The sequence below is a fragment of the Amblyomma americanum genome, chromosome 1 (assembly GCF_052857255.1).
Source record: "Amblyomma americanum isolate KBUSLIRL-KWMA chromosome 1, ASM5285725v1, whole genome shotgun sequence".
In the NCBI taxonomy this organism is placed as follows: domain Eukaryota; kingdom Metazoa; phylum Arthropoda; class Arachnida; order Ixodida; family Ixodidae; genus Amblyomma; species Amblyomma americanum.
This window is the reverse complement of record NC_135497.1, coordinates 297,853,851-297,881,107: the sequence shown is the minus strand read 5'-3', so window position 1 is coordinate 297,881,107 and position 27,257 is coordinate 297,853,851. Positions and strand designations below refer to the sequence as shown.

The 27,257-nt window shown below is 43.6% G+C and overlaps 1 protein-coding gene, 1 non-coding gene and 1 pseudogene across 5 annotated transcripts in view; all 3 read right to left on the bottom strand.

Moving 5' to 3' along the window:
* The window catches only part of LOC144115266 (uncharacterized), a 339,847-nt gene that overhangs the window by 194,020 nt on the left and 118,570 nt on the right, over positions 1-27,257 (bottom strand). The gene's annotated exons all lie outside the window — the stretch shown is intronic.
* On the bottom strand, positions 6,991-7,062 carry TRNAS-ACU (transfer RNA serine (anticodon ACU)). Its single transcript has one exon. It is a non-coding gene; the product is annotated as a tRNA-Ser (tRNA).
* On the bottom strand, positions 13,320-16,154 carry LOC144116445 (uncharacterized; annotated as a pseudogene).

The following is a 27,257-nucleotide window of genomic DNA, read 5'->3' as shown; positions in this document are numbered from 1 at the left end:
TCGTCAGGGGGTCCCACACAATGCAAGCATATTCCAGCTTAGGCCTTATAAGCGTTGTGTAAGCAAGAACTTTCACATGAGCGGGAGCATCCCTAAGCTTGTGCCTGAGTAAGCACAGTTTGCGAAAGGCTGAAGAGGAAATGTTATGAATATGTGTGTTCCAGCTGAGTCGATTATTTAATGTAGCGCCGAGATAGTTATATTCTGAACTTCATTTAAGCGGCGGTCCTGGACAGAGTAAAAGTACTGAAGTGGGTATTGTCTCGTTATGCGAAGACAGATTTTTGTGAGCTGCGTGCCCCACTCCTAGCACCACTCTAGTATGTTAAATAGTTCATCATTAAGTGCGTGCTGGTTTTCAGGTACCATAATTTCATTAAATATAGCGCAGTCGTCGGCGAAGAGACGAATTTAACGAGATCATGGATTACTTTAACTGTCGTTGCAAAATATCAGGAAAAGGAGCAGCCCGAGAACGCTACCCTGTGGAACTCCGGAAGTGATTGGAAGAAAGTTAGAGTTAAACGTACGTAATTAAAACGTACGTAATGAGAACGATCTTTTAAGTATGCGGAAATCCAGGCAATGAGAAAACTTGCAAGTTCGACTGTCTTTAATTTGAAAATAAGCTTGTCATGTGGGATGCGATCTAAGGCTATTTGCCCACCTCTATGCAGGACAGAAGCGAAAAAATGAACAGCTGTTGGTAATTGGGTAGTGGTTGATAACCCCTTTGTGAAGCCATGCTGGAATGGGGATAGAATATTGTGCTGATTTAAAAAGTCGGTTATGTGAGTGCTCACTATTTGTTCAAGCATTTTACAAGCATATGATACCGAGGAAACAGGACGGTAATCAGATACTGAGCGTGGGTTGCCTTTTTTTAAACACAGGCACTACACGCGCTAGTCTCCAGTCAGCAGGAAGAGAGGAAGATCTAATTGAAAGTTGTAAGAATAATACAATATACCTTGCTAGTTGCTCTGCGTAGCGCCGGAGAAATGCATTTGGAATACCATCCGGAACTTGCGCCGATTTAACTCTCAACCTTATGATCATGTTAACAATGCCCTCATATGAAAAAAAATTGTGTCGTGACTATCACAAGGAGTGTTTACAAGTGGGCTAGAGATGGAAAAGACCTTGCTGAAGTGGCAATTGAAATGAGATGCAATAGCTTCAGGGTCTGTTATTAAGGTGCCGTGATGTGAAATTTGATCAATAGGATTCTTACGTTCACTAACAGACCTCCAGAATTTTTCAGGATCTGATTTGATAAAATTCGGCAAGGTAGCATTAAAATAGAAGCGTGTGGCTGAATGAAACCCGATAATCGTATTATACTGTCAGGATATTTTAATTTTCCTGGAGTAGATTGCTCAAATTTTTCAGTTAAAATGCATGACCCAGAGGTGAAGCTATGCTGGACATTGCTTTTACCTTCGTTTTATTGCAAATTGTTGAAGAAAATACCATATTTAATGGCAATTCTGAACCAATGCTCGACCCTTTTCTTGTTAGCGGATCAATTACTGCCAAAACAAATAGCCAGATAGTAGATGAAATATCGGACAATAACGCTGTATTGCTCAGTATACTGCAGACGACGCTTTGAATAAGAAACCTAAATATTCATCGTATCAAAACTTTTCTCAAGCTTTTGTCGAGGAAAGCTCCCGCTTCGGCTTCGGAGGTGGCGGGTTTGATTGCCGCTGCCGGCCAGTTACCCACCGGTTTTCTCAAAATGGGTAAAAGCTTTGCCCCGGCATGGTGTTCGCCTTGCTAGGGTTGCATGACTTGACGAAAGAGCCTGCGCCTTCAAATCCCGTCACGGTGGGCTTTTCTCGAGATACAATATAAGTTTCTCGGACTCTTGATTACTCATAACTTCACCAGGACTAAGCACATTTACTACACAATGACCAATGTTAATCGCAAGCTGTTCTTTCTGAGGAGAGCTTTGAGACTTCTACTCCTTCTGCCCGACTGCTCGCATACAAAAAACGTAATTCTGCCGATACTAGGCTGTGCATGCGTTAGTTGGGACACTTTCACTAAAACTTACACTAATAAGATAGAAATGGTGCAATTAAAAGCAGCTGGCTTGACTATAATAGATTTCGACGTACGTCAGTGACAGGACTCTGAACTAAAGCGGTCTTGCCCCCATTAACGCAAAGAAAGCGTGTGTCACGACTAAAATTCATCTTTGAATTTATTAATGGTCACTATAAAATAGCTATCACGAGAATAATTTCTTTTTCATCTGTTACGCCACTAGGCATAGACGCACAGTAACGCCATTTACCACGCGTAATAACTGTTTTCGGTATTCTTTCTTTCCACGAACTTAAATTGAACGGAATGTCCTAACCAATCACCACGTTTCAAAATCATATATGTCGACACTTCATTCCAGTATTGTTTAAAAATATGTGTGTGGTTATTTTCCGAAATTTTCAAGCTACGTTATTCTACTTGGTTCTTGTGTTCATTGCCTGTTTTATTACGTTGTGTTTACTTCTCGGTATCCCACCCTGCTAAAATCCCCAGTGGGGATTGGAGTATAAGCAAAAAATATAGATAATAATGAAATTTTCAAGGTGCAAGGCACATGTATGCTTGCAGTGCGTGACAGAAGTAAAGGCAGAATGATATTTTAGGGCCCAACTCGTAACTGTCTCGGTTTTGTCTCACATTTTAGCTCAAACAGCTCACGCACACATACCCGCACATACATAATAGTATAAACATCTAGCCTCTTGTCCATGAGAGCCTTGAGGGTGTGGCTTGTATTTTTATTACTCAGGAATATCGCCAGAAGCTGCGGACTAGAAAATATAACTAGAATTTTAAAATGACTGTCAGTGAGGGTGAGGGTCAAGGAGCACCGATGGTGTGAGGGTGAGGGCGAGGGTGGGCCGGATAACTTTTAAAAATGAGGGTGAGGGTGAGGAAGAGCCGTGAATTCAAAAGTGAGGTAAGGGAGGAAGAGTAAAAATGAGGGCACTTGCCCACTTCTGGCCAGGAGTGGTATGAGGACTCCCAGAGAACTTGATTTGGTTTCGTTTATGAGGGTTTAACGTCCCAAAGCGACCCAGGCTATGAGGGACGCCGTAGTGAAGGGCTACGGAAGGTTCGACCGCCTTGGGTTCTTTAAAGTGCACTGGCATCGCACAGAACACGGGCCTCTATAATTTCGCCTCCATCGAAATTCGACCGCCGCGGCAAGGATTCAACCCGCGTCTTTCGGGCCAGCAGTCGAGCGCCATAACCGCTCAGCCACCGCGGCGGCTGCCCAGCGAACAGAATGTATAAAAGAGAATAACCAGTTTCGCATGGTCATTACCTAATAACGCTATCGCGTCACAACTTTCAGGTGGAGCTTAAATGTCCCCTACTTTTTCTGTCGCCCGTTTCGCTGGCGCTTTTATGGGCACGCCTGGCACAGGCGCTTGATTTCGATGCGTATAAGAAAATCGCCTTCTTGAAACGGTTCTTCTTGTTGGGAGGGGCGTGCGCTTATATCTCTGGCGGCATTCCGGGTTGTAATTCGACTGCAGACCGCGTGAGTGACCTATTAATTGGTGGTACCACAGCGGTCTTCTCTGCGCATGCTGAATTCGACTGTAAATGAAGTTTAGCAGAAACATGGCTAATATAATGGCACTGATTGAAAGCGCTCAAATGAGTGTGGTGGAACATGCATTCATTAGAGTACTAGAGCACTAGAGAAGCGCACAACTGCCAACATGTTCAAGCCATCCTTTTGCTCCAGCGGTCACATGTCTCGTTCTATGGCACGAGCTGGAGGGGGTAGTAATCAACACCTGAAGTTGAGCACAGTTAAGGTTGTAGTCATTATTTCTAATTTTATTTAGGAAATGTATTGTCAACCAAGCAAAAAAATCATTGGTAGTTTTTACTGGAACATATGTAACATTCGAAATAGTTTCAGCTCTCTTATATAATCACCCGACCAATTGGACTCATTAGACTGTATCGGCAGTTATAGCATCCGCCAAATATTTACAAAATGTGTTTTAGTTTGGTCTGATTGGGGTTTAACGTCCCAAAGCGACTAAGGCTATGAGGGACTCCGTAGTGAAGGGCTCCGGAAATTTTGGACCACCTGGGGCTCTTTAACATACACTGACACCGGGCAGTACATGGGCCTCTAGAATTTCGCCTCCATCGAAATTGGACCGCCGCGGCCTGGATTGAACTCACATATTTCGGGTCATGAGCCGAGCGCCATATTCACTGAACCACCGCGGCGGCTCTCACAAAATGTACCTGAAAATAAATTGCGTAAATTACATAATATGACAAATATTTCCAGAACTTAGCTGACATGTTATTAATGTGGAAAAAGAAAACTGATTTGTGAGGAGTGTTGTCAGACACTCTGGCTGGTGCGAATCAAAACCTTTGTCAGGGAATTAAAAATGAAATTGCATCCTTTCATGGAAGTGATGATCAACAGACATTTATTTATTTATACAGAATACCCCTAAAGGCTTTCTAGAGGGTATTACATAAGGGGGGGGGGGCACAGGCAAATGAACAGAATAAAACAAAACCACAAATATAAAACAACGAAAGCAAAGATAACACTTCGCATGACATAAGTAAAGAAAAGAATCAAAAGAATGGCATCGCGGCAAAGAACGAAGATTACTGCAGTATTAAAATTATACAAACAGAACACTAATGCAATGAATAATTTAATAACATACCCTGCAATAACATACCCTGTAAAGGAAGCCATGAAAAAAATAACAATGTATGCGAAGAGTTAAGCAGTAGTTATTGAAGATATAAGATTAAAATATTTATCAGGATCAGTGGTGGTTGCGATATGTGAAGGCAGAGTGTTCCAGTCAGATTATTGTGCGCGGTAAGAATGAATGAGCATAGTTAAATGCTCTGCACGTGAAACGCCTAACTTTAAAGGGATGATCGCGGCAATAAGTGCATCTTGTCTCTGATGCACATGCCGTGCATCAGAGACAAGATGCACTTATTTAAACACTAAAATAGCACAAGCTCAGCATGTGCATCCAAAGAATACTTCTGCTTTAACTTATATACCCCATTTTACAATACAATACAATGCAATACAATATAATACAATGTTTTTTCAACATCTCAGGAATGCTTGGGGCACGGGCTTGACTAAGGCCCGTACACCAATACATGGCAAGCAGTGTGCAGCTCCATGCTGCAGTGGTTAAAAATAAACAATAAAAATGTGATAGGAGAGCACACACAAGTCAAATTATGAGCATACATGAAAATAAAGCGCACTGCACTTAAATTTTAGTTACCATCGTGAAGCGTATACATGTTTACCCACACATCAAACATTATGCAGAAACATCACCAATAATGAGCACCGCAAAAAGGTAAATGCGCAAAGAGTTTCAAAATTTAAAACATGGTGACATTTCAGTCCTATACATATTTATTCCGCAGACTCTTCAATGAAATATACTCACAATCTATATTGCTGTCCCCCCCTCGAAATCATTTAGCAATGTTGGCAGTCTAAACTTGAAAATTTGTCTTTCATATCCTGTACGGCATTTGCTGAATTTCCATTCATGTGGGTTGGGCATTGGGCACATAGGCGTGTGTTCTACTAGATTTTCGAGTAATTTCAAGGTGTCATTCCTTTGGTTCTTTCTACTCTGTTTTGCGTCGAAAGTCTATAATCATACATAGATTCTACGCTGACAATATTTAGCTGCTTGTGCATCTCCTGCGTGCGACTTAAATAGGATGCTTTGCAAATTATGGGGATGGCAAGATTTTTGTAGCAAATGACGCTCATGAATATTGTCTTTCGTAGTGGTTCCCCAAAGAAGTGCGCTGTAGTTGAGTTCCGATGAGAATAAACAGTTTTCCCAGTTCCAGGCTCAAAAAGCAGCTGTATTTTTCGCTTGTATACTCACACTTTAATTACTGTGCCTTAATATGGGAAACCGGAATTAAGACTGATAATGATAGACTATCTGCACTGCAGCGAAGGGCAATTAGAACACTATATAATGAAAATGTACACCCTGTAACCGTAATGAGAACACAAAATATCCGACCTTTTCACGAAATATACATACAAAAATTATCTGCGTACATATTTTCTGAAGTATCAAGCAATTACAGCCGATTTGTTAGTCACTATCTAAATAGAGATACTGGTCACAATTTGCGTAGGACATTCATTGTCACAGAAAAACCAAGGACAAATTATGCTAAACAGACAATTGATCATCAAATCATGAAATTATGTAATATTTATCCAGACATTCTAGAGATCGCAAAAGCATGTAGATGTCCGAGAACTTTCAAACGCAGAATACAACTTCTGTTCACTTCAAATAGTAGGCCAAACACGTACGATTAATGATTTATAATTGCAAAGTTATTGTGTTCTGATTTCTATATTTGCGTACAAAGTGTCAACAATAACATGTTTCTTTTTTTCTAATTTGACACATGCTTCATGCGCATTTTTCTACGGTGATGATTGTTATGTCCAGTTGTATTTGTACTGTCTACATGTATTTTGTAACCGCTGCTGTTGCGCCCAGTGGGGCCAGGGCCTCGTCAGGAGACTAATTACCTCTTTTTGTCCTGCCCCATGGGGTGTGCCATGTATGGCCCATCCAATAAGTAAATAAATAAATAAAAATAAATATTTTGAACTGTGAAATAATGTCGGCGCATGAGACCAATAGTTTTCGAAAGTTTTTTTTTAATTGGTTTTGGGGGAAAGGAAATGGCGCAGTATCTGTCTCATATATCGTTGGACACCTGAACCGCGCCGTAAGGGAAGGGCAAAGGAGGGAGTGAAAGAAGAAAGGAAGAGAGAGGTGCCGTAGTGGACGGCTTCGGAATAATTTCGACCACCTGGGGATCTTTAACGTGCACTGACATCGCACAGCACACGGGCACCTTAGCGTTTTTCCTCCATGAAGCCGCAGCTGCCGCGGTCGGGTTCGAACCCGGGAACTCCGGATCAGTAGTCCAGCGCCCTAACCACTGAGCCACCGCGGCGGGGCTCGAAAGTCTTGTGATAAGGTCATTTATGTGAGTATTCCAGGACAACTTTTCAGAAAAAAAATGGCAGTGGTTCTGTTCTGGTTAAACCTGCAGTGACGCGATAGCCACAGCTGGCGGAGTAGAACTCGCTCAGTCGAATTAGAAAGTAAGTCTTTCGCCGCTGCGTTTCGCTGGCCGTTCGTTGTTTATCTTCGCCTCTGGACGTGGATACACTCTCTCCCACCCTCTCCACTCTTCCCCCACTCGGTTTCGCCGGCGCGCCGCGCCATCGGCAGCTGCCACGTAAGGGCCCTCTATAATACTATAGTGCCTAGAAATATACTGGCTAGTGTGCGCAGCGCGCGCGTTTCTAACGGGAGGGCGAGGCCCCGCCGCGATGACTGCGCGGAGAGGCCGCAAGGGGCGCTGCTGGTCGAGTGGGTGCGCCTGTTGTCGGCTGTCGCGCCGATTCCGCAGCCTCGCGCGATTGCTTAGGGCGTGTGAAATCAATGTTTGACAGGCATCATTTCTTAGATTGTGAAGCTGGAAGACGCTAAACGTGAGCAAAATCGTCCTGAGATGTTAAAGGCTAAGAGGTAATGCAAAGAGAGGACGTGTTTTGTTCCGTTCTGTCGAAGCGGTTATCGGTCTAACGAAGAAAAGGTGTCTGTTCACTGCACCGGCGGACCCAGCACGGCTTGCTGAATGGGAAAATAAGATCAAGAGGGCAGACAAAAGGCTGACACCGAAGGCTGTCGTGTGCGAAAAACATTTTCAGAACGAATGTATCGAAAGATCTTTTAAGATTACGGTGAACAGCGTCATGAACGAAACCGCCCGAGATAAGCCACGCCTGAAGCCCGATGCTGTCCCTACAGTATTTGAAAATTACCCAGCTCATCTTGTGCCTAAAAGGACGGTGAAAAGGAAGGTGCGAAACATTTGCGACCAAGGACCGGCACCTAAACAACGGAAGCGAAATGTCGAGCTGGTGGATCCCGAGTTGTGTTCTGCAGTCGACGGCGATGATACGTGGGTTAATTGGCTCTCATTGCGTCTCTCGTGGAGGCGCATCGCAGGAACTCCAGAAGCCTTCCGATTCCGAGCATACAGACATTGCTACAGGAGCGGTGTGTGATAGTCAAGCGATACTGCAGATGAAAAATTCCTAGAAAATTTTTTACATTACCTAGACGCATGGCAGCGGCATGCAGAACCAGCTGGGGGCGGATTTCTTACTGAAAACACGGCTTGTGGACTAAGGGTTACGATAAGAAGTACATTATACTTGCTATCTTACCTTAGCTCCACTGTAGGATAGAACCACTTCTTCACATCGCGTTTGAGTCAGGACAAACTGTAAAACGTTTTCGGCATTAAAAGACAGTCATCCGGTTGTAACGACCACCCTACCGTGTCAAAGTTTCTGGTGACTGTTAACTTAATGCCGTTTTATAACCTGGAAAAACCACTGAGAGGTACGAACTGCTCACCATATGTTATCAAAGCACGCTTGAGTGAAGCACCTGTATCACAGTCTAGCACCAAGGCAGCGCCACTTTTGAACATTATTGATGATTTATTTGACTATGGAAACGTTGATGAAGTCGAGCAGGCAATTGATAGTGTTCTGTTCAGAAATGACCATGCCGGGTACGTAGAAAGGAAAAGTAACGCTGCCTTGATCTACTATGCTGCTGGATATGTGGCGAGGAAGACAATCGGAAAAAAACGCATGCCCGCAGTGTGCATCTTGCCTTTGTGTGACACCAAATGACGCAAACATGGATGAGAGTTCTCACTTCACGGCTTATTTTGACAACGGTGGGCTTGTTTACCCTAGTTCCGCCCTTTCCACTGCACTCAAGCTAATCGAGGGCGAATTCACCGCCTTCTTCAGCAGAAATATTCTGTATGAAGAGAGTTTGCTAGATTTCGCCAAGTGCTTACGTTCATTCTCACTGTCGCAGCTTGGCTGCTCTAGCCATGAGAAGGAAAATGTGTCCGAAGTGGTCATGTTTTGCCTTGTTAGTGTTCAGATATTTTGTTAAGGACCTGAAAAAGGAAAGAGAAGGTCAAAGGCAGCGACAAAAACTCCTTTAGTTGCGCCACTGCCAGTAGCGTGCATGAAGTATGAATAATTCTACTTTGTCGTGTTTATGTAGCCCTTGATTTGTTATATAATACTGTACACTCTTGTGTGAATAAATTACGTACTTTACGTTTCATGTGTGCAGTAAATGGAGGCGACCAGACTTTTGTTTTCATAATAATAATAATAATTGGTTTTTGGGAAAAGGAAATGGCGCAGTATCTGTCTCATATATCTTTGGACACCTGAACCGCGCCGTAGGGGAAGGGATAAAGGAGGGAGTGAAAGAAAGGAAGAATAAGTGCCGTAGTGGAGGACTCCGGAATAATTTCGACATTTTTATGTTTTCAGATATCCGTACATCTCATGCACGTAATTACCAGTGGCTCGACTCGATCCGACGGAGTACTTAAACAGTGGTATAAAATACAACTTTTCAGAAGCTTGTTTATTCTGGATGGAAGTGAGAAACAGGTTAAATTGCTGGCATGCTTTGGGCATGTCAGTCTTTACGTGCGGCATCGAGCTTCCGTTCTCAACATCTCGCTATCTTGTAAGTGGGCTAGTTGAATTATAAGGAAGCTGTTGAGATCGGTAGAGTTATTATAAATCGTGGCCGAAATATTCTGGGTCAGAGTCTTCATGAGAAAGAAATAAGAAAATGCTTGTTTTCAATGTTCTGCATTGTGAAGCACAGCTGTTCCAAGCATTTTAACGGAAATATTATTACCTTAACGTATGTCACTACAGCAGTTTTTTTTTATACCAATGCAAGTTTTGTGCATTTCTTAAATGCTCTGATTGGGGAAGTTTATATTAAGTTCATTATTCGCCTTCAACCAATCAGCCCTTTAAAGTGATTTCCAAATATCAGCGTGTATTTTAAATTAATCGAGGGTGGCGCTTTAAATTTCACTGCAGTAATGTTCTCGATTTCAAAGTTTTAATTTCCAGTGCAATGAACATATCGCACGTTCCTTCAGCTAGTGTGCAGTTTATTGTTTAACCTTATTGTCATTCTTTATTTTCACTTCAGTATGGTCAAATGAAGGCTATGCGGTAAGGGGCTTAAGACTTTCTGAAATAATTTCGCTCTCGAGAGCTTAGTAAATAAAAAAAAACGGTTGCATGGTTATCATCGTGTTTTTTGCGGGCGAAAGCAAACTGCTAGAATACGTCAACAAATTGATCTATATTTGGTACTGCAAAATGTGCGCACTGTGAACGAGCTCGCGTAGTTCTTATAGTACGAAATATTTTTTTAAAAGAGCGCTCTAAATACAAAAAAAAAGTTTGCTTCGCTCTCCTCCGAGCGCGCGTATCACGGCGCGAATTCAACGCAGATGCACCCACCCGCACAACAGCGCACCAAGCGGAGGCCGCCGGAAACCATCGACATCGGGACCTTCGCCTAGCCCGCGCTTGCCACATTAGCCAGTATATTTCTAGACACTATAATAATACTAAAGGTAGAGACAACTGCCGCGCGCGCCACCTAGAAAGGTCCTGTGTAGCAGACGCCGCCCACGCTAAACCATGGCCCGCGGTATTCATAAGCGGGGAACCTATCTTCACATGCGAGGGAAGGGAAGAAAACGTTCCGGTACCTTAGTCTTTTGAAAAGAGGAAAGAAAAAAGAGACCGAGGTAGAAAGAACAGGACTTTTCTTGAATTTCAAGCGCGTGCTAAAATAAAAACAGAAGAGAGGATGAGTGCTCCATAGCGCTCATTCCGGATGTTTCGGTCTTGTTTGTTTGCGCTTTTCGAAATAAGTTACACTTTTAAGACTAAAATTAGCTTCAAAGAATTATAAAAAAGCGAAGAATATTGAGTTCGTAGCATTTTAGACAAGAGTCGAAGCCTCTGATGGTGGGCAACACAGTCGCAACCGAAGACGATTCGAGACGAGTCTTTTTTTTGTGTGTGTTTCACGCTATCCGTCGTGGCATTTGGGTGCGTTTGGTTTCGTTGCTCTGTGGCTCTTTTTTGCGTATACGTGTCCTGGATAGACAATGCGGTTACTATGAATGAAAAGTTTACGTAAAAAAAGGCTGACAGTCTCCTGCACTGGAAAACCTGCTACATAACTTCGCTGATCCTCGCGGAAAGTAAACGTCACTAGTGCGTGTGTGTGCAAATGAGTGTCAACAGTGCTTCTTGCCGTTCACTGTGTGGCGTATTGCGGTTGTTACCCAACCACTAGACTGTGTTTCAGCCGCTGTGTTCAACTGTGCAACTATTGCGACATTCTACATCGGCCGTATGGAGCGTGCCATAGAGTATTCTTGCTGCTAACGCGATCTAATCGCGTGGCTCAGCAACTGAGTGAAACTTTGTCAGCGTGACCTTTTTGTTTGTTTGCTCGTGTGTGTGTGTGTGTGTGTGTGTGTGTGTGTGTGTGTGTGTGTGTGTGTGTGTGTGTGTGTGTGTGTGTGTGTGTGTGTGTGTGTGTGTGTGCGTGCGTGCGTGCGTGCGTGCGCGCGCGCCCGTGCGTGCAAGTGACTGGTGGTTTTACAGTTTTCTTTTTATGATTAGTAACTTGGCAGCCACGATTTCAATGCTGTTATTCATTGAAATATTTTGTCACAATTGGCGATCCTGCTAAGTGGACAGAAAATTCTGCATACAATAAACTGTTCTGCTGAAATAAGCAAGTTCTTGTAAAGCAAACAGTTCAAGTTGTCAAAGTCTTATAGTAGTAAGGGAAAGGCCATATTTCTGACACATTAGACTTATCATGAGTAAGTCACTAAAAATGGTAGAAGTTTTACATAGGGCAGAGCACATAGTAGGGCATAATAGAGCACGCCTTTCCTTTTCTAAACTTCCTTTTTATTTATTTTTCAAATGAATATACAGTGCAATTCACATAGTCACCTCCTAAAGGGTTCATAACACCATGACAGAGATGCACATCCTTCCTTTCTTCAACTTCCTCCTTTTTGTCCCCTTAAAGGACATAGTCGAAGGTGTTGCAAGTGACTACATGACAGAGATAACACGAGTAGTGCTTTCACATGAAAATTAGCAGTGAGGAATCGCAGTGCACTCCCTAATGCTACTGGCTGCAACGTGCATTCCAATGCTTCTGCTGCCACATTTCTAGGAGCTTTGAATTTTTTCGAGGAGGGTAAGGCTTCTTTTTTTTTACAAGGATTGACATTCTGGTTTTCAAAAATGTTGCAAGCAGTGCATCGATAAGCTGTAGCATGAAGGGAAACAACTGCTTAAGTGCAGAGCACTTTGAATGCTACTTTGGAGCTTAGATGTAGACACCCTATTTGTTATTAATCCATCCTCATTCAAGCATACATAACTTTCAGCAGTCACTATCAACTGCAAAACAGCTGATGAAGGGACTGTTAGTGCCGGCTTCTCTTTGTTGTAGCACTTCAGCATGGTTAGCTTGTTCCCTCGGCTGAGCTGCTTATTGCTTCAAGACAGGCTTGGCAACTGTTTACTTTTTGGATTTGCGTGACAACATACCCTGCAAGGTACTCGAGAGATTCATGTTCCAAATTTTCAACGTCAACAGGTCAGATGGACAGACAACATATATCTTGTTTTCGTCTGGTTTGCCCTCCTCAATGCCAGTTAACAAAAAGCAGTCCTCTTCAGCATAGCTGCCATCCTTACTTGGCCGCTGAAACGGAGACACTGTAGCAGCTCGAAGTGTACACTTGAATTCAAAAACATGGGGCACAGAGTTTTTGCACCGAAGTGTCCAGAAAAGATTCTCAAGGGCATCTTGACTCAACCTGCTTAGAAACAGGAACTTTAAGTACTTCTCAAGAAACAGGGCCTGCAGATGTAACATGGATGATGTTGCTAGGATGACACCAGTCTGCACTGGCTTCCAAACAATTTTACTTTCATCATCACTAATAGAAGTTTAATCGAAAAGTTCAATTGTTTCCTTGAAAAACTGAAGAGCCTTTCCATATTCAATATCATCAAAATGGCTCAGTGCCAGTTTTATTCTTGAAGTCATCAGGTGGAACGATCGAAGCACCATCTCAATAAACCATGCAGTTGTTAAGGCTGACTTATCCACTGATCCTTTCTCTACAAACAAGCCTAACGCAGCAGCGGTGTCACTGTTCATGAGGCTAAAAGCTGGCCCTACCTTTATTTTGTCATAATGGTTTAGATCTACTGAAGAAGCCTTAAGGTGAGGCGCTAGCTTTAGCTCTACATTGGTGTCAGTTTTGATCAATGTCTGGATAGGCTCGATTGACACTACGTTTCCTGGCAAATTGTTTTTTTCTCACTGATTCTTCAGGCAGACATATCTTCTGGCCTTTTGTTAAGTGGCTCCTCAGGTTCTTAAGGAGATGAGGAATGCCAGCCATGAAGAAAAGCGGCCCAGATGCATCACATGGGTGGGGACACGAGGTTTTAGGCTTGCTGTGTTTGCCTACGACTATACCGAATAATTTCGAAATGGCTTGGTTTCCTCCTCTCATGTCTGTGACTATGACATCTACTTTTAGAGAAATTGCCTCACATGCTTTTATGATGTGAATTATTATGTCGTTTACTGTTTTGGCATGGAATGAATTCCCAGTAAACTGGTAAGGAACTGTTTGCTTTCAGTGGGTTGTGATGCCCCCGATCATAAACACCAGCCCATGAGTGGCAAGGAATTCAAGTGGCAGTGTTCCATCTGCAAACGGGACAGTGGGGGCTCCAAGCGCTCTTCCTAAAGATGGGCTGTACAACAAGCCTAGTGTAAGCTGCATTTCATCCAGCATTAAAGTGGCATGCCACTCTTCAGATGACATAAGGTTGACCTGTGATAAGGAAAGGATAAGTGAGTGTGAACAGTTACTCTAATAGTGACATAGGTGAGTGGTCATGAGCATGTGCCTATTTACCTTACCTTAAGTGCAAGTGACTTCATGATCTCCTGCAGCAAACCTGGTACAAACTTGTACCCTTCCAGGTGACGATTTAGAGTGCGTTCTGTTGGCAGAGGTTGGCCAAGCTCCCTGACCGGTTCATAGCCACGTGCTCCACTGGAAAGTCTCACTTTCAGTGCCTTTATAATGGTCTTTTTGGTCCATCGTGTTCCCTTCATTGCTGCCATTTTTAGACATTTAACCTAGTCCTCATTCAAGAAATTAGTCAGGCCGGCAACGAGGTGCTTATTTTCTTTTAGTGCCTGCAACCGCTGCTTTTGAGTAAGACAAAGCCTTCGTCGTGTCGCCTGGAGCTCAGCTACAAGCTTCGCTATTCTCTTTTGCAGGGCTTCTTGTATCAGTTGGGCTGTAAGAGCGAACCAAAAGTTGATGCAGAGCAGCTGTATACAGCGTTCGGAATAATATGTTGCTGACAGTGAGTGAACTTATATGAAAGAAAAGAGAATGCATATAGAAGCGTACTGGACAAGTTGCAGAATCCGTGGATGTTATTTTCGGACTGTGCTCTTCACATAGTTTATTTGCCCTCACTTTGCAATAATGTCTGACAATCAGGGTTGTTAAAATGTATTGATGATTACATCAGAAAGGAAATGTTTTGACTGCAGAATAATAATTTGGGAGAGCAAAAAAAAAAGCTTGTGTCACCTTGCATACTTCAGTATGCAAAAAACAGTGGATGACGGAACACTGCAAAAATGGAAGAAGAATATTTAACTCATCAGTTTTCATACTTACTTGTGGGAAACCGACACCCATCTCTGTGGCTGATTGCACGTCAGAAGTACCTGCGAGGAGAACACGGCAATATGATAACCCGCTCTGTAGAGGTGCATTAGTATTTCATGTAGAGAAAATACATACAGGATGTCAAATGCTTTGACCCACAACTGCAGCCTCTGTTCTTGGATGGCCCGTGGATACAGGTACATGAAACATGAGAGAGTTTGCAGCATACACTGGACGAGAAAAAAATTAATAAGTACAGAATATATAATTTGCCTATCTCTGTGCTGTCTGTACACATGTTTCATCTGCATGTGAACACAAGAAGAGCGTGAAGACAAAAATGCTGACAGGAAAAATTGTGAGAGTACAGGTAAGAAAGCTTACCAATTTCAGTGTCCACAGGTTGAGATCTGATGTCCACCTGTATGTTTGGCTCGACTATAGGGGTGTCTGCGCAGGATACGGGAAAACCATGAAACATTACAACTGAAGTATAGAACTGAAGAGTAGTTTGTATAGCGTGTATGGCTTGAAGGCTATAAGTTCTCTTCAAAAATTTGACCCAATGAACACCAGGTAATACATACCAGCACTATCCACTCTTATTCTTCAGGGGGGGGGGGTGGCTTTTGCGGCTTGGCAGCTGGTCAGTGCAAAAAGATGCTTGGCGTCGCAAATTGCTTTAGCTTTTTGTTGGCCGGTATTCCTTAAAATAATCGGCTCGAACTGATCTTCCGTCAAGTGGTCCTGTAGCAGAAGTGAAAACCACTTATGAGTTTGCTAGCAGTAGTATCCCACTCGGATTTTGGCCAGATCTGTATTTCACATACATTCACAGCACACATGTGCTAAACTGCCAGCCTCTCGGGCTGTGCTCGAAATATCGTCGCCTTCCTCAACTTTAACGCGCGATCGAATCAGTCCACAGACGAGAGCACTCCGTCACAATCTCGTGCGAGGCAAAATTAAAACCTGGCCCTTCAGAATGCTAGCGCATTTTATTCGCATTGGATTGCTCATAGCAATTGAGCGTCGATTTTTCTTAAACTTTTTAACGCGCTTGTTTAACAATGCGCATGGAAACACAGCTGTCAAAAAACGCCAAAAGTAGAAATGAATGCTAAAATTTATTTGTATTATCTCAAGAAACTCAATTCGCATATTTGTTAGCGACTTTTTCGCGCTCCCGTAACGCCTTACTTGCACGCTATATAAGACTGCGTGAGCTACGTTAGAATTCAGTGATATTCACGGCGGACTTTGGTCCTCAACGCGTGCGCGCGCGAAATACTGTCGCAGCTCGGCACGCGCACGTGCAACTTTTCTCTCGAACCTCTGTGTAGCGAATATTGCTTACCTCGCATAGTCGGGCAGTTGCCGAAGGTTCAATGTCTTTCCGGCCGATTCTGTGTAGCCACACTTTTCTTCCAGCAATGTTTTGCTTCCCGCGCGGGATGCAAAATAATTTCTTGCCGCAAGACATTATGGCCTTTTCCAGAGCCTAATTAGCACAGCAATGTGCGTGTACTCTATCGAATTCGTTGAAGAGAGAAGATTGCGGGCCGCTGGCAGAACAGGCGATGCCGCTGCAGACCTCAGCTACTGTACTCGAGCTCTCTGCCCGTGCGTGCGGGAACTTTCATGGCGGCGGAGGGGCGGAGCAAGGTCAAGTGCTGCAAGTGACCCCAGCACTGACGGTATCAAAGCCTTTCCTTACTTTTATATTATTGAGGGACTTTACTGCCACGGTGGCCTAGGCGCCGCCACGATGAAGGCTCGAAAAGCTAGCATAATGTAGGCGCGCGGCGCGCACACCAGCTGTTTACCCTGACGTCACTCCGCGCATGCGCACAACTGACGAGGTGGGCGGCGTCTGGTCTGTCGTCGGCGCAGTGGCGAGGCGCGCATACCAGCTGCAGGCTATGAAGTCACTCCGCGCATGCGCACAGCTGGCGGAGTGGTGATGCCACAGCTCAGCGCGCAGCCACGCTGACCTCGCGAAGTGGCTGGCGCAGTGTAGCTATCACTACAAAAATAACAACAAGCGACTTGAAACCCTGAACAACCTCTACATTCTATGCAGTCAATGATATTTGCCGGTAATAAATAAATTTTATTTCTTGGATGAAAGATAAACTTTGTTTTTGCAATATTTAACTTTTAATTCATTTCTTGCTGCCCAGGTGCTAATCAGGTTAAGTGTTCGACTAGTATGAGAAGACAAATCCGGACCAGAACTGTCTGGAAAGAATAAGCTTGGGTCATCAGCGTAAATTATGTACTTGGCACTGGGGTCAATGCTAACTATGTCGTTTATATATAAAACAAATATAAAAGGACCTAGAATGCTCCCTTGCGGAACACATAGTTTAACAGGTTTGATGGCAGAAGAGTGTCCAGTTATTACAATGCATTGGGATCGGTATTGAAGGTAAGACGGTACTGAAGGTAATATGGTAAGGTAAGATCGGTATTGAAGGGACTCACATGCTTGGGCAGTGGCACTTGCCTATTAAGCACGGTTTTTTCATTTCAGTTTGTGCGCAGTGAGAGTGCAGACAATGAATACAATTTCGTAGGTTAAGCTGCTGATAGCTCTTATTATAAGAACCATATTAGTTATGCCTTTTTTGTCGGATATGCAAATTTCCACATGGATACATTGGGCGGATTTGAACCGAACAATTAGATGCGATTGCTGAGACCAACTGGGCTCACCAGTTCTAATTGGGAGTCCATTTTGACTAGTCATTTGGAACACATTTTCATTTGGAACCAGCTGGAAACTCAATCATTTCAATTGTTATTTTTTGACTTGGAAACATAAGAAGCAGGTCGCGGATATCGTTTAAGAACAGCTAGAAGCGAAACACAAGGAGAACCTCAGTGTTTTTTTGGCCAACGCATGTATACCGTGTGACTCGCTTGATCCGTATCAGCTATTTGCGCTAGCACACGCCATCGGTTCTATAAAAGCTGCTCCGCAGCTCTTCGGCTTCGCGTTACCATGCGCTGCTGAACATTTGCAGCCTCGCAGAATAAGCGGGAGGTGGACGTTCAGTCGGACATTCGACGGTCGCCTCTTTGAGCCGAGATCGCCTTTCACATATGACGCCTCTGCTGCGAGAATAGTAGTGACCGCGAGCTTCAAGCTGCTCACTGGCTGCTTGCAGATCTTCTTTTGTTTACTGAATTATTTCATCTTAGACCAACATAGTAATTTAGATGTGCCTTTATATCCACTTTGTTCTCAGCGCATGGAAACGCTATGCGATGCTTATCAAGCGTTCCGGCGATGGTGATCAGGTTGTATGCATTATGCTTTGCAGCATGTTTTCGGAAAACGGCTTCCGCTGCATGCAGTATCACTGTCAAAATGCTCTCTGCACACGTAGTCAGTGGACTGGTGAACATGATCACTACGGAGAATAGCTTTTAGCCGTGTTTCCAGGCGAGTTCCGTCTTCGGAAAGGCTGAAGAGCGGTATATGAGCTCCTTGCAGGACGCGTAGCCGCTACTGCTACTAGCTACAAAGCAGTTTCTGATCATAGTAGTGCATATTATTCTCTTCCTTCAGTAGGCAAATTCATCTTTAAAGATCCAAGATAGAGGATCAAAGCTTGTCTCTGCAGTTTCAGTCGAAGGAAACGCGCGAGAGGGTCCAGCACAGCGCCATGTACCTAGTTGTCAGCTGAGCTGCCGACCACACAGACAGGAATTGCTAATGATAGTTGATGTCATGAAACTGCCCTTCAATTAGCCAGACGAAGCAACAGATCACTGCATGCGCCTGTGGTGCTGCTTCGATTGGGCGAGGTACTTGAAGTTATTTGGGCAGTAAGCGGTATGTAAGCATCTACCTGCTCAGAAGTAGATGTTTGAATTACAAAAATAGGCATGCATCAAGGTTGGGCTCTTTGAAAACTGACAGACGTCGCAAAAGTTTTATGCGGGTATTCAAACCAAACCAAAACCGCTGAAGTCGTGCTGTGCCTAGCGGCGGCACTCTCTTCCGGGCACACAGTCATTACCGGGACTAATACGCGCAGGTGATATACTGCTAATGGCTGACAACAACGATGATTTGCAGAAGTTGATAGACATATGTGGTACAGAGGGAGATAGATTAGGCTTCAAGTAAAGTAAGAAAAAATCTGCAGTCATGATAATTAATGATGAGGGCGGCGAGCATAGAATACAGGAGTTCATGCTTGAAGTAGTGGATGAGTACAAGTATCACAGTGTATTGATTAATAACGGTGCTGAGTATCTGACAGAGCATGAAAAATATGTAATGAATAAAGCTAGTAGGAATGCAGCTGTCATGAAAAATAGGGCACTGTGGAAATACAATAGGTATGAAGTGGTAAGAGGGATCTGGAAAGGGATGATGGTTCCTAGCCTGAGTTTCGGTAATGCGGTCCTGTGCATGAGACGAGATGTTCAAGCAAGGTTAAAAATCAAACAACGCGGCGTAGGGAGGCTAGCTTTTGGGGGCACATGACAATACACCATATCAGGGGGTACAGGGTGATATGGGATGGGGGTCGTTCGAGAGCAGATAACCTAGCAGTAAGATCGCATTTGCGGAGCGATTGAGAAAAGTGGGGGAAAAGCAGTGGGCTAGGAAAGTGTTCAGATACCTGTACATAAGGAATGATGACACGAAATGGAGAAAGCGAGCGAGAAAATTGACAAGCAAATATCTGGACAGGAGTAGGGGGGGGGGAAATCAGCAATTATCGGTTAAGAAAAAGGTTAAAGAAACAGAGCTCTGTGGAAAACAGGGTTGCTGACGAAATCGGCACTGGGAACATAGAGGATTTTTAAGCAGGAAATTTCCAAAGAAAATATCTATGATAATTGTAGGGGAAGCTCTTTGGTGTTTGAGGCCAGGACGGGAGTTTTGCGGACTGATACATACAGAGTCAGGTACCACGAAATAGACACGTTGGGCGTTGCGTGCGCAGAGGAGGAGGAAGCGGCTGAACACTTGAAACTTGTCTGTAAAGGGCTTCACACTACAGTGGAAAGCAGCGGGGTTTATTTATCCAAGGCATTGGGGTTTGAGGACCGTAGATGGAAAGAAGATTTTTAGCAGGTACAAGTAACCAAGCGATGGTTATCTGACTGGTGGCTAAAATCAAGAGAAGAGTAAAATTTCATAAGTCTTGGCAAGGTGGCTTGAGCCACCGCCGGATTTAAAAGGTTCAGCCTTATCCATCCATCCATCCATTCATCCATCCATCCATCCGTCCGTCCGTCCGTCCGTCCGTCCGTCCGTCCATCCATCCATCCATCCATCCATCCATCCATCCATCCATCCATCCATCCATCCATCCATCCATCCATCCATCCATCCATCCATCCAACCAAGTGACCACTCTCTCATCACAACACGGCCGCGTCCAAAGACCTCTCTTTCTTCCACTGTGTTCCACGCCAAAACATCTGTTACCTCATAGTTACTAAGTGCACATAAAAATCACTGTTCACAAACAAACACCAAGCCATCGGACCATTCCTTTTTCGCTCTGAAGAAAAATGCCAAGAAGTAGCCGTAATGAACAGACGCTCGAATATCGCCGGAAGAGCTCGCTCACTGCCCCCTTTGTACAGTTTCTTACTGTACACGACTTGACGCTAACATACATTCACAAAAAGCAAACCTCACAGGAATAAATGCTGCAGGAGCTTCTCGCACTGAATGAAGAATGAGAATTACACAAGGTCTCACATAGATGGTTGTAAAACAGCACTCTCCGTTGGGAGTGCAGTAACACAAGGAAAATGGCAGATAATAGTAAAGCTGCCTCCATGCGCGTCAGTTCTCACTGCCGTGTCACGCCATTGCTGTGGCTGCAGAAAGAAAATACTGAAGAACTACATTGAAATGATTATTATGGGCACAACACTAAACTCCAGAAATGCCGTTCAACTCTTAATAGGGACAATACATAATGTAGTAATAGCTTGGCCGGAAGGAGAGGGCTGATGCATGGGCCGCACGAGCCCGTGATGATAAAATAAAACAAGTAAGCATGCCTCATAAAGATTGTGTTTAGTTCGTATAAACTAAATTGAGGTGCGTTGTAGCGACCACTGAATGGTAAGGTCTAGAATTAGCTTAGACTTGAACAGGGAACGGAAGAAGCTAGTGAAGAAGAAGACCATTAACGAGTTAGCCGTAGGAGGGAAAGCACAGGAGTTTAGGATAGCGCTGCAAAACAGATATTCGGCTTTAACTGAGGAAGATGATCTTGATGTTCATTCAATGCACGATAATCTGCAATCAATAATTACGGAGTGCGCAGTAGAAGTAGGCGGTAGGACAGTTCGAAAGGATACCGGGAAGCTATCTCAGGTGACGAAAGATCTGATTAAGAAGCGCCAAAGCATGAGGGCGTCTAACCCTACCGATAGAATAGAACTAACAGAGCTATCAAAGTTAATAAACAAGCGCAAGGTAGCCGACATAAGGAACTTTAATATGGAGAGAATCGAGCATGCTCTAAAGAACGGCGGTAGCCTAAAAGCAGTGAAGAGGAAACTAGGCATAGGTAAAAACCAGATGTATGCATTAAGAGACAAGCAGGCCAATGTCATTATGAATATGGATAAGATAGTTAGCGTAGCCGAAGAGTTCTACACAGACCTGTACAGTAGCCAGTGTAATCAGAGCATTAATGAGAAAGACAGCAGTGCACAGCAATGCGTCATCCCGCCAGTAACGAAATATGAAGCAAAGAAAGCCTTAGAAGCAATGAAAAGGGGAAAAGCAGCTGGGGAGGATCAGGTAACAGCAGATCTGTTGAAGGATGGAGGGGACATCGTGTTAGAAAAACTAGCCACCCTGTATACGCAATGCCTTCTGACCTCGACTGTACCAGAAGCTTGGAAGAATGCAAACATTATCTTAATTCATAAGAAGGGAGACGCCAAGGACTTTAAAAATTACCGGCCGATCAGCTTACTACCCGTTGCCTAGAAAGTATTTACTAAGGTAATCGCTAATAGAGTCAGGGCAACGTTGGACTTTAATCAACCAAATGATCAGGCAGGCTTTCGTAAAGGATATTCCACAATAGATCATATTCACACTATCAATCAGGTGATAGAGAAATGCGCAGAATATAACCAACCTCTATATATAGCTTTCATTGATTACGAGAAAGCATTCGACTCAGTGGAAACCTCAGCAGTCATACAGGCATTGCGTAATCAAATGGTAGAAGAGCCTTACGTCAAAATACTGAAAGATATATATAGCAACTGCACAGCTACTATAGTCCTCCATAAAGTCAGCAATAAAATTCCAATAAGGAAGGGCGTTAGGCAAGGAGACACGATCTCGCCAATGCTGTTCACCGCATGTTTACAGGAGGTATTTCAAAGCCTGAATTGGGAACAGTTGGGAATAAGACTAAATGAAGAATACCTAAATATTCTGCGATTTGCTGATGACATTGCCTTGTTGAGTCACTCAGGAGGTGAACTACAAATCATGATCAATGAGTTAGACAGGCAGAGCAGATTGATGGGTCTAAAAATTAACATGCAGAAAACCAAGGTAATGTTCAACAGCCTAGCAAGGGAACAACAGTTCACAATTGGCAGCGAGAGCCTAGAAGTTGTGACGGAATACGTCTACTTAGGGCAGGTAGTGACAGCTGATCCGGATCATGAGAGAAAGATAACTAGAAGGATAAGAATGGGGTGGAGCGCATGTGGCAAATTTTCGCAGATCATGAGTGGCAGTTTACCAATTTCCCTCAAGAGGAAAGTGTACAACAGCTTAATCTTACCGGTACTCACCTACGGGGCAGAAACGTGGAGGCTAACGAAAAGAGTTCAGCTTAAGTTAAGGACAACGCAGCGAGCCATGGAAAGAAAAATGATAGGTGTAACGTTAAGAGAACGGAAGCGGGCAGAGTGGGTGAGGAAACAAACACGGGTAAATGACATCCTAGTCTAAATCAAGAGAAAGAAATGGGCTTGGGCAGGATATGTAATGCGAAGGCAAGATAACCGCTGGTCCTTAAGAGTAACGGAGTGGATTCCAAGAGAAAGTAAGCGCAGCAGGGGGCGGCAGAAGGTTAGGTGGGCGGATGAGATTAAGAAGTTTGCAGGCAAAGGGTGGATGCAGCTGGCAAAGGATAGGGTTAATTGGAGAGACATGGGAGAGGCCTTTGCCCTTCAGTGGGTGTAGTAAGGCTGATGATGATGATGATGATGATGATGATGACGCAAGAATTCATGAGACAACTAAATAAGCAACAATCACAACCTGGTTAAGCCAATCGTAGCAGGATGGAAGCCACGTAGACAACAAGTACGCCGCATTGAATTGACTTTGTCACCTTTGCATCGGACATAAGAATCTGACAAATTTATTCTTATGAAGCAAGTAAACCAATCACTGAAAGATGTGGAGATGAGTTCACAATAAAATGCATCTCACTTTCGTGTACAAAAGTCAAGAAACTAAGAAAAAAAGATTCGCAGTCTTACAACAAATAGATTCCTTTCCAATCCAGCTTGCTCGTAGGAGATAATGCATTTGTAGAAATCTCCGGTATTTTTAGTAAGTTGTTTACATGCCATAAAACACGCCGTAACGTTAAACGAATGTAGGGTGCAAATGGAATTGCCCCCTCCAAGAGTTGTCTATAAATCTTCCCTGGATCCCACAATTAAAACAGCTAATCCTAAGTAATAGTAGTTTATGAGGGACTAGCAGTCATAAATTTTCAGTTATGTAGCATGTGCATTTGTTTATGCTGCACTTGGTTTCGAAATTCAGGTCCAAGTTCTCATTTTCGGCTGCACTAGAAGAGCTGTACGAGTGGGTGAAGCCATACCATGGGAAAATGGCGATCATAGAAGAAGAAGCATCGTCAGCTATCGCAAGTGTCTTGGAAAAAATTTCCGCGGTGCAGTCAGAGTAAGTTTTTTATTTTCGCTAATTGATTATATTTGATTAGAGGTGCCTTTCTTGTAAGCGTACTAAAAAGGGTCAGCGAAAAAAAAGTGAACAAAAAATGGTAGCCCAGGCTATTAGGAAAAGTAATTTTGGCATACAATTTACTTTCTCATTCCTGGTACTGTTACGGTAGAATGCAGGTTTTTCTCTACACTACTTTTGGTTTAATATTTGACATTTGTCCATTATCGACAGCTTGGCCTCTGCAGTGGCTACAACGGATTCATTCGCTGTAGCATTCAATTCCTAGGCTCTGCAGTGCCAATGTCCACCAAAGATACGACTATACAAGGTGTTTAACAAGACTTTACAATTATTTTTACAATATAGGCTTTTGGAGCGAAAAGAGCGCTATTTTCGGTATAGCATAGTCAATGGTGTAGTACATCAGAATACATCTGGGACGTGCTAACTAGCAGGCTGCTTATCTGATATTCAATAGCTAACTTGTTAACTTTTACTGTTAGGCGTTTTAATTATTGAGAGGCGCGTAGCGTACTGTAAGTAATATCCATATCTGTTTTTAGAATTTCGAAACCGCTTTTGCCTATGGCGCTGTGGCCAAAACTTTTTTGGCTACATCGCCTCAATATACATGCACTTTCAAGGCGCGTGCAGGCAAAGCAACCTCTCCAGCGCACATAACTCGTAAAGAAAGCTAAGATTTGCTGGTCCTTAGCGCTGAAGGTAACTACGTTTTCAAGTTCTAAAAAGTGATATGGGCATTACTGCCGGTGGGCTACACACCTCGCAATAATTAACGAGTCAAACTGTAACAGTTCAAAAGTTGACTATTTATTATTTGTTAAGAGCCTGCTAGTTAGCATGTCTTAGGTGTATTCTGGTATACTACACCGCTGACAATGCTGTGCCGAAAAAGCGCTCTTCTAACACAGCCTGTGTTAAAAAGTTGTTTAAACTTTTCGGTAAACCACCCTGCATGTTACACCGTAAATAGTGACAGCTTTGTCTGTCAGTTCATGAATATAGCAGAAAGACTTTGAGCTCGATTATCTAAGATTTCCTCACAAAAACAGTATCATCGCACTGTGGTAAGCATCTACCATCTTGGTTTTGGCGAAATGTTTCACATGGTAGCCGCCATTTTACGCTTGCTGTTGATGACAAAGCAGTAGAAAAGGGTTGTAAAAATGTAATCTTTCCGTTTCTACGTTGACCGGGATGCCAAGTGCACTTTTATATACTTTGTGTATTATGACGTTCAGTTTGTTCTGCTCAATTTTCTTCCATTTCATATAAGGTGTTGTGTAAGCTATCCTGGTCAAAATGAAAGCGTGTATTAACTTTATGGCTTATTTTTCTTTAAGTCCATGCTTGTGGTTTGATACCCTACTAATTATTCTCGCCACTTCCTCAGCTGTTGCTTTGAATCGCCTAATCATTTCCGCGTTGTTGCCCTTAATTGGCGCTACTAACAGGCCTAAGCTTTTCGCAAGTCGCACCTCTTGCATTTGCGCTCCCCCAACATATACTACAACAGGTTCAGAGTATCCTTTCTTCCTAAAAATTAGTAACTCTGATTTCTTGGGTGCGCATTGGAGTCCACACCTTTTGGCGTGCTCTTGCACGGCATCCACCGCATATTGCAGTATTTCCTGCATGCTCCCATATGACCCTCCGGAGGTCCAATTCGTAATGTTGTCAGCATACAGTGCGTGCCTGACACCCTGTATGCTGTCCAACCTACTCAGCAGTCCTAATAGTGCAATGTTGAAGAGCAAAGAGGACAGCACTGCCCCCTGCGGTGTGCCCCTACTTTCCAGCCGCGTGAACTCTGACCTGACTTCTCCGACATTGAGCCTAATTCTTCGGTTCGAGAGAAATACTTTGATATAACTAAACGTCCTAACACCACAATTGCAGTATTGTATAGTTTTCAGTACGATATCATGTTCGACATTGTCAAATGCACTTTTGAGGTCTAATGCTATAACTGCCCTGGTCGGCCAGCTTCTAGTCTTGTCGTTTATTTCTGAGTCAGCTGTGGAATTACCTATTCAGTCTAAAAGTTTGGTCTGAACCCGATCATCGTGTTTGGGAAGAGGCCAGTTTTATCTAAATGTCTGCAAATACTTTTATATATAACTTTTTCTATCAACTTGCTGATGCACGAAATTAGCGACATTGACCTTAAATTATCGATACCGGTCTCTTTAGCGGGTTTCGGAATAAACAAAACTTCTGCCGTCTTCTAATAGGAATTTTATCTTTCCAGCCAGCATTTGTTAAAAAATTCAGTGATAGCCTTCAAGTTAGCTAGCATTTTGGTGGTAACCCGATCTCCGCCAGGCCAGGTATCCCTCCTCATGTCCACGACTGCAGCACGCACCTCCCAGGTTGTGATCTCCTTGTCCATTTCCTCATTCTTTGTGCCCGTGTATTCTGCCATGTCCAGACTGACACCCTCCTACTGTATGTATCTCCTTTTAAGCTCTGAAATGAGCTCCCTTTCGCTCCCCTTGAAGTTATGTATGGCCTTCAACAGATTTGCTTTGTCTCTGTTTCGCTCTTTCCTGGGTCCATCAGACATTTCAATATAGACCAGGTTATCCTGAAGTCAAGTCTGGCATTTAAAGAGTCACAGAGGTTGTGCAAATTAGCCTTGGCCAAATTCGAGGCATACTGCTGCGCGTGCTCCCTAAGCTCTGCTATTCTTTAGTTTCCTGTTAAGATTCTGCCTCCTCCACCTCTTTGTGAGACCTCTCCTCGCTTCCCATAGATGCAGTAAATAATGTTCAATGGCCGGAAAGTCCTTCGATGTCTTAATCTTTTTGGTGTGAGTTTCCACGTCCTCCAGAAGTGTTTTCGCCTATGCCTCATATTCTTCAATGCTATGCTCCTCCTTTCCGCTTCTGCACTCCCTGATTGTACCCCAATTTGTAATTCTGGCTGCCCCCCTCTTCGTGTTGCTATTGTTGCACTCAACTGTAGTCTACACGATAAAGTGATCGCCACCAAGTTCTTCTTTAAGTTCTCTCATGCTGCATGTCTGAGATTTTTCCAGTTCTTTTCTCAGTTTTCTACATTCATTATTCTTCTGTACAACAAAAAACCCGAGGTAACTCACGTTTCCCAGCTCACCTTTTCCGCTCTTTTCTCCGTTGTCTTCTTCCATCGTTCCGTCGATCCGCCTCTGCTTCTGTCGGCTAACGCCCAGCTGACGGACCGTGAGTGGCTGCTTGATCTTCAGCTGCCGGCCGCGCCCGTATCGAAACTTGTCCTGGGCCTTGACTCCCTGTCCTTTGCAACACCGAGGTCCCGCATCTTCTCTGCATATCTCCTCTTAATATGTATGGGTCTTGAATTTCTGCTCACAAAGGTTCGAGTTTGTCTTGTGTTCACCGTTAGACACTGAATAGCCCACTACACATTCGTCTCCCTCCACACGATCTCGTATCTCGCAGAGTTCACATCTCGTTACCTTCAATATAAGCAAAAGTCGGCCCTGTGTCCTACCTCTCCA